This window comes from Nipponia nippon, unplaced genomic scaffold (genome assembly GCF_047370975.1).
Source record: "Nipponia nippon isolate SJK-2023a ecotype South Korea unplaced genomic scaffold, ASM4737097v1 scaffold_4, whole genome shotgun sequence".
Taxonomy (NCBI): domain Eukaryota; kingdom Metazoa; phylum Chordata; class Aves; order Pelecaniformes; family Threskiornithidae; genus Nipponia; species Nipponia nippon.
Window position 1 is genome coordinate 48,680,206 of NW_028262358.1, and position 12,427 is coordinate 48,692,632.

The following is a 12,427-nucleotide window of genomic DNA, read 5'->3' on the forward strand; positions in this document are numbered from 1 at the left end:
GATACAAAGCAGGTGAGGACAAGTCAACATTCACTATTATGATGAGCTGAGGGCAAAGCTTGACTGTAAAACTGGCTACTGCTGGTCCCACGTGTCAGTACACGGTGCTGCTGGTTTCTGTAGCATAAACCAAGCTGTGCTTGAAAGATCACTAGGCATCTCCTGACTTCAAAAAAGTGAGGGAGACTGAATCCCTTCAGGATTGAAGGGAGACTGCAAAGACACTTGTCTAAATAGCCACCTTTGAACACACTAAGCTTCCCACTCTCTTACTCCTTGAAATTTCAAACCAGTTTGTGATGTTTGATTTTTCAGTGCAGGATAAGTTCTTATTACTTTCTGCTGTGTTAAAGGAATAGTTTTAACCCCCCCTAATGATAGAAAGGAGGAAGAAGTCTTAGTTTTGAGCTCTATGAAATGGATGCAACTTCCAAATGTATTTTTTCCCCTCCTTTTCCATTTCTCAAAAAGCACTAACTTACTCTTCAAAAAGCTTGGGGTTGAAATTAAGTGCAGGTAACTGGGCTCATCAGATTATATCTTTGAGGATATTGCTGAAGATTAAATTTCTGGTTTGTGGGTTTGGGTTTTAGGAGGACTTTTTTTTTTGTGAAGATAGCCTTCATTTCCTAATTGGATTTAAACCTAGTTAACTTTCATTAGGGATGCGTCTTAATTCTGAAGTTTTAAATTTTGCAGAAAAAAATTGCATGTAATGATTACTTATATAGAAACCTCAGTCCTGTGTTCTCTCATTTTCTGATGTGTTTACTGCTGTAAGTATTCCACTTTGCAATTTGGCATCTGTAATTGCATTTAGCTTTCTGTATGTCTACTCCTGCCTCAGCAAGGCAATTGTGGTGTCTGTATGCCAGGTGGGAGGATGTACTTATGTCTGATTGAAAAACCTGTTGCACTTGTGTGTTATGAAACATGTACACAGTGACCACTAACAAGTCATTGACAGTGAAACATCCCTGTCCAATGTAGAAGTACCCTCACCCTTCACTTAACTTTCCTCCATCTGCCTTCATTACACAGTACTACAGAAAAATACAATAAGAAAAACTGTGACTGTTTTTCACCCTTACTCTGCTGCTGTCATGTTATTTCAGCCCTTTACTGGCTTAGTATGTAAGCCTGTTCTATTTCTATGAAGCTTGCATCTTGCTGTAGAGGTATTGTAAGAAAGAATGGTCTACTGTTCTGGTGACTTCCTTACTGACAGCTGTGCTGTGCCCAAGCCCAAAGCCATTTTTTTAGGAAACATTAAGGCATGACTTAAGGGGTGAATTTGAATCATGTAATGCAATGGATCACATCTGCTCAAAGCATGTTCTTGTAAATAATCTGCTTCAGGCTCTGTTGGCCTCCTGGTGTTTCTCCTATCCTGTGTATAGTAAGAACACATGAGATAGGGGCAAAATGCATTATAAAAACTGCACTTCTTGTTTTTCTGAGGTTTGATCTTGCTGTTGATGGACAAGTTCTTTAAAAGTATTGGGGGGCATAAATTAATGGGATTGTTGGAAACAGCAAGCGTTTCTGAGGCACATCTCTGTCCTAGAGCAGTGTGTATCAGCTCTGCTCTAGAATTGTCACCTAGATTTCTTGGGGTTGCTGTCATTGGGGTGTTTCCCTAGGAGGTCCTCTCAAAGTGATGGATCCTGTTTGTCCTGCCACAAAGGCAAGTAGGTTAGCTGATTGGAATGTCCTTCAGAGAGAACTCCAAAGTCCTGCAGCAGTCCTTGCTTAGACTTGTGGGATGCAGCTTTTCCATAAAGTGATTCTTTTGGGCAAACTGGCCTTTTTTGGTAGGGAATGATAAGTTGGACCACATTAGATGCCCAAATATACTTAAACAAGGGTGATGTGCTTGTGGTCTGGTCTAGGTCCAAGTTAAACACTGATATTCTACTGAAATACTCCTTGAGCGTGCAATGAGTAGCAAAATTCTTTGTCACATCTTTCTAAAATAGTGAGCATGTGTGCAATACAGCTCACAGCACTTTGAAATTACAGCATTCAAAAGCTAGATTGTAACATTGCTTTAAGCTATTTTACCCTTTCAAGGGAATTTATGCTCTAATTGAAAGCTTGCATGGGGCTCTCAAAGTAGAGGAGAGATGCAGTGGAAGTGCTGATATCCAACCAGAAGCACAACTGGGTAAATCCTCTGAAGTTTTGCTCTATGAAAATGGCATGGCAGGACCTAGCCTTACTGTTAAACCCTGTACAAAGTTTCCAAAGACACATGTAACTTCTGCTGATATTGTGTATTTTTGTGCAAATGTGAATAATAAAATTGAAGGGAGCAAAGGTGGTTGCTCTGTGTATAGTCTCATTATAAGCATGCATTGCAGGCTCTACCACTGTCCATAGAGGATATGAATTTATTGGATCCTCAATGAAAGGTCAAGTTTTTATAACTAATGGCAGTAACAGCTAATGCAATTAGCATTTATAGAATCATTAAGGGTGGAAAGCACTATTTAGGAGCTGAAGAAACTGTTGAATGATCACAGTGAGGAAAGCACAAAACTTCCATAGCAGTGAAAATTTTATATTTGTTGCTCTAGTGCTACTTTTATTGAGGCTATGATAGATGCTTATAACAGCATAGAAAGCTGATGTTGGAAAGCACCTCTGGAGATCCTCCAGTCCAACCCTCCCTGCCTTGCTCAGAGCAGGGTCAGCTACAGGAAGGTGCTTGGGACTGCATCCAGTTGAAGGGACTCCACAACCACTCTGGGCAGCCTATTCTAGTGTTTGATCACCATAAGAGCAAAAACCTTTTCTCATGTTTAAATAGAATTTCCTGTGTTTTGCTTTGTGCCTGCTGCTTCTTGTTGTTTCACTGGATACCACTGAGAAGACTCTGGCTCTGTCCTACTTACTTCTTCCCTTCAGGTATTTATACATGTGAACAAGATCCACCCTGCCCCCTGCATTGTCTTCTTGAGGTGGAACAGTTCCAGCTTTCTCAAATTTTCCTTTTAGGTCAGATCCTCTCATCCCTTAATCATGTTTGTGTGATCCACCTTCACTGGGTTTGTTCTAGTGTGTTTGTGTCTCTTGTGAACTGGGAAGCCCAGAACAGGGACACCACTCTAGATGTCTCATCAGTGCTGAGTAGAAGGGAAGGATCATCTCCCTTGACCTGCTGGCCACACCTTTTCTAATACAGCCCAGGGTGTTGTCAACTTTCTTTGCCAAAACGGTGCATTGCTGGTTCACGTTCAAATTGTCCACCAGGACCCCTAGGTCCTTTTCTGCAAAGATGACTTCCAGCTGTTTGGCCCCCAGCCTGTAGCCTTGCATAGGGTTATTCTTCCCTAGGTGCAGGACCTTGCATTTCCCTTTGCTGAACTTCAGGATACTCCTGTCGGCCAATTTCTCCAGTCAATAAAGGTTCCTCTGGGCAGCAGCACAACTGTCTGGTGTATCAGCTACTCCTCCCTGTTTTGTAACATCTGCAAACTTGCAGCGTGTACTCTGTCCAATCATCCATGTCATTAATAAAGATGTTAATTAATACTGGGCCCAGTATTGACCCCTGGGGTATGCCACTAGTACCCCCAGTGACTGGCTTACAGCTGCACTTTGTGTTGATCACAACCCTTTGAGTATGACAGTTCAGTTTTTGATCCATCTCAGTGTCCGCTTATCTAGTAAGTACTTTATCAGTTTGTCTGAGATGATGATATGGGAGACAATGTTAAAAGCCTTACTTAATCAAGATAAAAAACACTCACTGCTCTGCCCTCATCCACCAAAACAATCATCTCTTCATAGAAGGTTGCTGGGTTGTTTAAGCACAATTTTCCTCTTCACAAATCTATGCTGACTACTCCAAATAGTCTCCTTGTCATTCATATGTTTAGAAATCCTTTCCAGAAGGATTTTCTTCATCACCTTTCCAGGGATCAAGGTGAGGCTGACTGGCTTGCAATTCTTTGGATCTTCCTTCTTGAAGGTAGGAGTTACAGTTTGCTTTCCTCCAGCTCTTAAGAAGCTCTCCTAATTGCCGTGGGTCTTCAGAGTATTAAGAGTGGCCTCACAATGACATCAGCCAGCTCCCTCAGCCCATGTGGGTATATCTCATCAAGTTCCACAGATTTTTTTTTTTTCTGTATATCTGGTTTGTTTAAATGTTCCTTACCCCGATCCTCCTCCACCAAGGACAAGCTTTTCCCACCTGTCTCAGGGGCTTGGGATTCCCAAAGGCCTGGTATTACCAGTAACAACTAAGGCAAAGAAGGCACTGGGTACCTTGGACTTCTTGTATCTTTTGTCACCATATCTCCTTCCCCACTCAGCAGCAGGACCAAAGGTATTCCTTTTGCTGCTGACATACCTGTAGCAGCCCTTCTTGTTGCCTTCCATGTCCCTCACCAGATTTAACTGCAGATGGGCTTTGGCTTGTAGTGACACCATCACTATGTGCTTGGATAGTCTCCAAGTTCCTCCTGGTCACCTCTCTGTGGTTCTTCCTCTCATATTCTTAACTTCTATGTCCCAGTTGCCAGAGGCTTCTTGTTCACCCATGCAGGCCTCCTGCTGCTGTTGCATGATTTCCTGTTGGTCAGGGTGGCCAAATCTTGAGTTTGGAGGATGTGATCATCGAAAATTAACTCTTCTGGACCCCTCTTCCTTCCAGGGTCATCTATGGCATTCATCTAAGCAGGTGCCTGAAAAGGACAAAGTCTGCACTACTGGAGTCCAGGGTTATAATCCTGCTTTTTGCCTTGTTCTTTCCTTTCAGTATCTTGAGCTCCTCTTTCTTATGGTAACTGCAACCAAGGCTGCCCTTGAACTTCACATTCCTGACCAGTACTTCCTCGTTTGTAAGGATGAGATCCAGCAGAACAATTTCCCTTGTCAGCGCCTTGGTCACCTGTGTCAGGAAGTGCATTTATCAATGCAGAAGTCTCCTGGGTTGCTTGTGCACTTTCAGAAGATACCAGGGTGGATAAAGTGGATCCTTTGAGGATCAGGGCCTGGACACATAAGGCCTTCTCCAGTTATGTGAAGAAAGCCTCTACTTCTTCCTGGTCAGGTTGTCTGTAGTAGATACTGCAGCATTGAGGCACGTCTGTGCTAGTGTAATGCTGAACTGCTGGTAACAGCTTCTCTTTCAAAGGTGCTAGAGTAGTATTCAACTACCAGAGACAATGGAAAATGTTTGCAGGCTGTTTGTTGTGATCATTACTAGGATTATCTCAAAACAGCTTAACCAGTGGACACAAGTACTAGAATTGCTGGTATATCACTTCATTTCCCTGACCAAAAAAAAAAGCAGCTAACTTAAGGCAGCTCAGAACATTCTGGTTTGCCATTCAAAAAGTTGCTTTTGTTGCAAAATTGGAGAGGTGGTGGTTGGTTTTTTTTCAGTAGTATCTGGTGAACTTTTCCTTGTGTCCCACTTCAATGATCAAAGGTCTCCATACACCTAGTATGGACTGCTCAATCCATTATGAAAACTAAATGTATGCTGTGGATGATTTTTTAATAGTGATCATAATGACTGCTTGGCAAAGCAAAAAAATCCACATCTCTGAGTGGTTAAGCTTGCAGCTCACAGGTTAATATGCATATTGAGGACCTACAAAACAGAATAACTGTAAATTTTTCTGCTGCTTCATGATTTGTGGTTTTTTTTGGTTGTTGGGAATGATCACAGAACACAAGCTTGTCCTGAGGCAGGAGGTTATTAAAGAGACTAACTGAAGTTTCTTGGTTATTTGTATTGGTGTATATGTTTTTATACATATACATGCAAAAAAAGTCAGTACCTTGTTTAAAAAAAACCTGGGTTATAGGAACAGACTGTTCTTTCAGGGAAAAGCAAATAGGAGGCTGATCATTAAAGGAGTAGTATGGCACAGAATGGAGAGAAGTATAATCATATAATATGACGTAAAACCTCTTGAGGAGGGAAGCCTAGTTAAAGTTGCTAGATGATAATGCTATTTATTTAACATGCTGCTTTTTTTCTTTAATAAAAAAAACCACAAGCCCTCAGAATTAAGGAAACGTTTAAAAAAATTCAAAGTAATGAAAAATTGTTTTCTTATCAAGCAATGTGTTGTCATCACAGTAAGTAAGTAACTGTGAGTCCAGGTATTATGCTACACATCTCTCTAAAACAGAGATGCATACAAGTGTCTCTGGGATGACTTGTTTCTTTCTCTAAAAGTAGATACTGAGTGAGCTCAAATGCAGGCCTTTATCTGATTACTAGAAAGTGATGACCTTGCATAGATCCTTAAAAAAATTACACTAGTGATGTATTTAAGAAAAAAAATTATAGCTGTTTTCTCCTTTCCACAGGTTTTTTTTTTGAGAATGTTATATAGGTAGTGTAAGATGTTTTACCATAAGTGAATTTTAATTTTTTTAAAAATCTCAAGTACTTGGTTTTTATGAAGGATTTAGTAGCTAATAACTTTGTAAATTGATTTTAGAAATTGATTTTTTTAATATATATATATTTGGGGAATTCATCAATAGTGCCTATTTTCTACCACTTTTTTTTAAGTAAATAATTGCAATTTTCTTTGGAGTGAAAACTGATCAGACAACAGAATATTGGTTTCTGTTTAACTTAATGCAAAATAGAGTATATAAAAGTGTGTCCTTGATGGAGGTGAAGGGTTATTCCACCATTTACTTTGTGTGGGTAAAATGTGAGAGGAACAGCTGGGGTCAAGAAATGAAAGCAGCATCTCCTTCTCCTATTGCACCCCAGGGCCTATGTTCAGAATCCCAGCACTGGAGGGAAAGCTGACAAGACAACAGCTGTGCTGCCCTCTTTGAAAGAGAATTTTGTTACTTCTGGTTCTTCATAAATTGACTTCTTGTTGTTACTGTCTTCACCAACTGAATCAGGACAGACATAGGGGAGATAACCAGTATAAAAAGAACCTGATTTTTTTTTTATTCTGATCTTTTTCTTTCTCCTCCCTCTCATACAATTCATACAGCAAATAGAGATGTAGAAAACTTCAAATGTTTTGGGCAAAGTAGTGTGTAGAAAAAGTTATTACATAAACAGAAAGAATTGTGACATTTGAGTGGATATCATTAAACTTGATATTTCAGTTAATGTTAAACTTCAGTTTCTAGCTATTTTTATTGCACACACTGTTACTTTTTTGAATTACTCTTACTGCTTTCAGCCAGTGTGCTGTTGTGCATCAGAGACAGGATAATAGCATTTTAAAAACTTCTGAAAAATGTCTATGAACCCTGTGCAAGGTTTCTCAATCCCTCTGGCTTTCTGCAGCCATTGCTAAGATGCTGATGACCTACGGTGAGTGGCAACCTGCATTGAAACTATTGCCCTCATGGCTGAAGGGTGACACATCCTGTTTCTCAGGAACTTTGGTCTTTTAAGAACCAGAAATGATCTTGAGGTTCAATATTTATTGAGACCCTAGATAATGAGGTGATGGGATTTTAGCTGGTAGAGAAGGTAGCTGACAATTATAATTGGTGGCAGAGCTTTCCTTACCTTAGATAACAGCTGATGCTTGCTCCCACTGAAGTGTGACTCTTACATGTGTTGGCCATGATCTTCTTGAGCCTTTACTGAATTGGCACTTTGCTGTGGCAGTGATCTCGCCTCTGTTCCCGATACTCCAAGTACTGATGCAGTGGGATGGCGCAAGCTGTGGAGTCTAGGGACGATGCATGAGGGGGTATATGTGTTTTCATATGCGTTTTGGTTGTGTGTTGGATTTTAAGTTTGCAGTGTTTAGCTATTGAACAAACAGCTAACCAACCAAATTTTTTCCTAAGTGGACACCAAAATGGCCAACTCTGATTTACTCAATCAGGCAGGCACTTGGATGCATAGCAATATATGTGTTCAGAAGCTTTCAAAACAAACTTTGCAGACTGTTCTGTAGCAGTCACTACTGAGCAAATGTCATGCTGAATGGGGAAAAGAAGTTCTGATAAAGTACATGCAAGATGTAAAACACTTCACAGAATTAGGCTACTTGATTTTTTGAACATGGGTTATTAATTAAGACAAATGAAAGTTCATCTGCAGAAAACTGTTTTGTCATGAAAATGAACTTAATGGCAGTTGGTGCCCAAGAGAGTGTGCTAGCTATGAGCTAATTGTGTCATCAGGAGAGATGAGTCACTTGGCAGACTCTAGAGTCAAGGATAAATTGTTTCTGTGATGAGTATGGTGCCTCCTAGAGAGCTGTATTTTTTTGGAGGAAAAAAAAAAACAAACCACAACCCTACAATTTTACCTATAGATAGTTAGAACTCTAGGGTGAGAAAATCCATTTTTCTTCATTACAATGAGCTGAAAGTCAATTGTTTTCCTTTTTTTCCCTAGCTTACTCTAGCTTTCTTGCTCACTCTATGGTTTGTTCTTTCCTAAGAACATAGTGTTTTATATAGAAATAATAATTATTCCTTTGATTCCTCTTCTTTCCTTTCCTGCTGTTTCTGAGGTTTATAAATAACTGTCCCCAAAGAAAAAGTAATGTGGCAAAGAAGCAAGGCAGGCACTGCTGCTGTTCTGGAAGAAAAAGCCTTCCTCTGACTGCTTTCTTCCAAAGATTTGATGGGAAAAATTAGAAGGTAGCTCTACCATCTGTGACAAAATTAAAAATTTTCAAATGGATTTGGGTTTGGTTAGATGCAGAAGAATTATCATGTCGTCATTGTAGATGTCAAGAATTAAGCTTCTGTTTCAAACTAGTTACATGCTGTAGGGTGAAATTTATTTTATCTAAGACCTGACTAGTTTTCCCTGTTGACTAGAAAGGGAGCTTTGGGTAATAAATCAGTCTGGCTGCATCTGAACAAATGAGTCAAACCCAGAACTTCTGCAAGTTTATAGGATGTCTGATCAGTACATGTGCATGTTTATTACACTCGGGGTTTAACAAAAATTAGCCAGTTATTTCGGACAGGTGGCCAGGAAATTCATGTTGTATAAACACCTCTATGGAAGAGAGAGGGTTGCATCAACACCAGAAAAGCATTTGGGTTGAACATAAAGACCTGATGTCTAGGATTGCAGGTGGGTATTTGTACTGTATTGCTTATGTGAAGCAAACTGCAAATTCCCAGCTGCTCAAAACTTTTATCCAGCATCTATATAGAATTTCTTGCATATCTAAGTTGCTTGAAGTGTAAGTATCATGATCAAATCTCTTCATAATTATATGAAATTAAAATCTTAGGTCTTCTAAACATTCTTATTCTGGATGTGAATGAGGAGCTTAGTAAATGACAAATTCTGACCCTGCTTAGACCTGTCTCATCCAAAATGGGCTTGGATTTTGATTGCTATTTTTGTCTTTATTTTGTAGCTGTTTTCTCTCCTTTTTAATTGCTATGTTTGTGTAAAATCAGTAATTGGAGTGATTATTATGTTCTTTTAGTCTGGTCTAGAATTATTCTTTCTGTTACCAAACATCAAAAAGAAAAGGGGAGGGAAAGCATAGTGTATGCTAACTGGCGATCACGTGTACGGTGCGTGACTGAAGTACAGTTTATCCCTTTCATTGATGCCTTGTGTTATTTGTGGTGCCCTGAGTTTTAAGTGTGGTGTTTAAGCATATTTATTCATATTTAGGCACTTGAATAAATGGCCTGATCCTTTTGTACACTGTAGCAACCGCAATTCTCACCTCCAGTAATCAGGAACTGGGGGGTTCTCAACTCATCTAAAACTTTTTACCTTTTTAGTCCAATTCTGAATTTTCAGCTGTGGTTAGAAGGTAATCGTAATATATTTAGTAATACCTCTTCTAAGAGGAAGAAAATATTCCTAACAGAACAATGAGCAATACAGTACTGCTAAAAAAGCTGATACACTCTTGTTCATGAGACTGTTACTTAAGTGAATGGATGGCTTCCTGGTATGTGCTAATAAACATGGGTGTTTAATTTACATCATCTCCTGCACTTTCCTATAAAAAGTCTTATATTATGAAAAACAGTCTTGAGAGACTTCTTATACAGTATATATTACAGCAGCTTTTAACGTAACTTGCTTTATTAATCTATTCTTTTTTTTTAAGGAGACTAAAGGTTGTGAGTCACCTTTCCTAAAAAGGGAGCTGATACAAAGGAATTAAACTGCAGCATTAGTGTCTTGGTTATGTTAGTGAGCCTTTTCTGAGTGTCTGTCATCTGTTGTTTCTGACTTACCCAGGAGAAGTGTACCTGTGAGTTTCCACATCCCATAGTGTCCCTGAGGGCGGCTGTGTTACTGGCTACAGCACTGGTAGCTAAAGGTGCAAAGCACCCTGCTTGAAATGCTGCAGCTGTGGTCTTGAAACCTACTCTAAGTACTCTGCCCAGCTGAATAGGGAAGGAATGGCAAGGGGTGTGTGTGTTTATATATACTTCTTTATGCTTTTAGCTAAAAAGGATGTCTTTGAAATGCTTTGTCTCTTCATCTCCTTTCAAGTTGTTTTGGGAGGCTCCTTAGAAGGGGGAGAGTAACACGAGAAGGAGGGCTAAATTCTGTTCCTAAAATCAAAGCTAGAGCAAGGTGATGCTTAGCACTCCCCAGCCTCCTAACTGCAGTATTCCTGACTGCACCTGACACAACGGGCCTCTGAGGTGAGGTCTGTCTGAAGCCTGCCCTGCAGCAGCACTGTGGAGGAGCTGGTTGCAGAGGTGAGGGTGGTGGAGTCTACCCAGAGGGAAGTTTTTCCTAGGGCAGCCTCCTTTTGGTCTGTCCTGCTTGTCAGCATGCAGTGAGATCCAGAAGTAGCCTTGGTTCCTTGGCCCTGTGGGTGCCAAGCAAGGTCAGAGCTCCATCTCAGCAGGGCTGGGTGTCAAGTAGTTTGCTTCACACAGAGGTGTGCTTGGGGGTTCCTTCTCAAACCACCATCTTAGGTTCTCTACAGATGTCTAAATGATCTTTTCCAAAGTCAGCAACCAAATACTTGGAGAAGATCATGTCAAAGCTGAATACCTAGGCCTAATATGTATAATGTTGTTAACTTTTGGGTAATCCTTCAGTTTTGCCCTATTTTCTTTAAATTTGGTAGGGTTACTGTGGACTTGCACTAGATGCACAGAGCACACTGACCCAGAGAATGGAGTCAGAAGATCTGTCAGGGCAGGAGAATGTGGTGTGTATCTGGGTTTACTTCTATATCTAATTAGCCTCTTGAATTTTTTGGTGTCAGTTTTCCTAGCCTGGCATATGGTTTCATCACACTTGGGTGGCAGGGGGAGGTGACCCTGAAACCCCACAGCATGCCCCTAGTATCATAGAGAAAGATTTCTTCTTCTGGAAATGGTGTATGAGAAGCAACCTTGTTGCAGATATTGCATGTTTCTGTGGGTGACAGCCTTGTTGAGTGCATGGAAGATTAACATTGATTAGAGATCTGAATAGTCTTTGTCAGTTTGCAGTGTGTAGTTAGCTGTTTACAGAAGCAAACTAAGATAAGTGGTCAAATCCTTTAAACATCTGAATCCAATAGCCAACAAATACTTCAGCAGTAAAGCACAATGCTAAATAAATATGACTTCATATCCAGGCCTGATGCATATCTTATGCGAGATCTTATTGTGGATGTAAAGGTGAGTGGAAATGTGTGACAAGGTTGACAACCTTTCTCTTCTTTTTTGCTGGTTTGAATCAGGCTTGTTTTGAAGGTTGCATGAAAAGTTTTGCTAGCTGATAGCTGTGATGAAGATTTTGGCACTATTCAGATTTGTAGTGTGGGAATGGCTGAAGGACTAATCTTTTCTTCTACAGAGCAGGTGTGGCTGCCTGAAGCTTGAAGTGTGTTAGTGGGACAGGTCTTGAAAGTCGGTATAGCCTCTGCCACAATGTCTCTCTTCTGAGCCACGCGTTTAATGCTAGTGCTCTTTGACTAGAGCACAGTAACTGCATCTACCAGGATATTTCGTAATGGCTTCACATTGACAAAAGAAGAAACCCCAAGCATGCCTGTGAAAGGCCTAATCCAGTGCTGTAAGGGGGACCTCTAATCTTCTCTTGGCTTTGTTCTGCATGACATATGCCCTCAGTTGTACAACTTTGCACTGGTTGAAATGACAACAGTGATAGATCCTGACTCTTTTTTGTGAAGGTCGTGTTTGTGGTGTGTGTTTTTGAGAGAGAAGGAGAAAAGGCTTTACTCTGTCATCCAATAGATAAAAAATTGCTGGTCTCTGGAGTAAACAAAACTGCTGTCTGTGCTGTGGTGACAGCGGAAGAGGGTTGTAGTTCCATCTTCAGGACAGCTGTGTGAAATGGAGCTGCAATCCCAGTTGAGTGGTGGAAACGGACACAGTGAGAAGATGCTGGGGCCATGGTTGGATAACATGTAAACAATGTAGAGGCTGGTGTTAGTGGCAGGATTTGAGCACACTGAGTTTCTGAGCTGCTGTTCTCAAAGATCCTGAAGGAAGACAACAGCCT

The 12,427-nt window shown here is 40.5% G+C and overlaps 1 protein-coding gene across 3 annotated transcripts in view; it reads left to right on the forward strand.

Annotated features, from left to right (window-relative positions):
- RPS6KA2 (ribosomal protein S6 kinase A2) overlaps nucleotides 1–12,427 on the forward strand; it is a 313,952-nt gene that overhangs the window by 13,935 nt on the left and 287,590 nt on the right. The gene's annotated exons all lie outside the window — the stretch shown is intronic.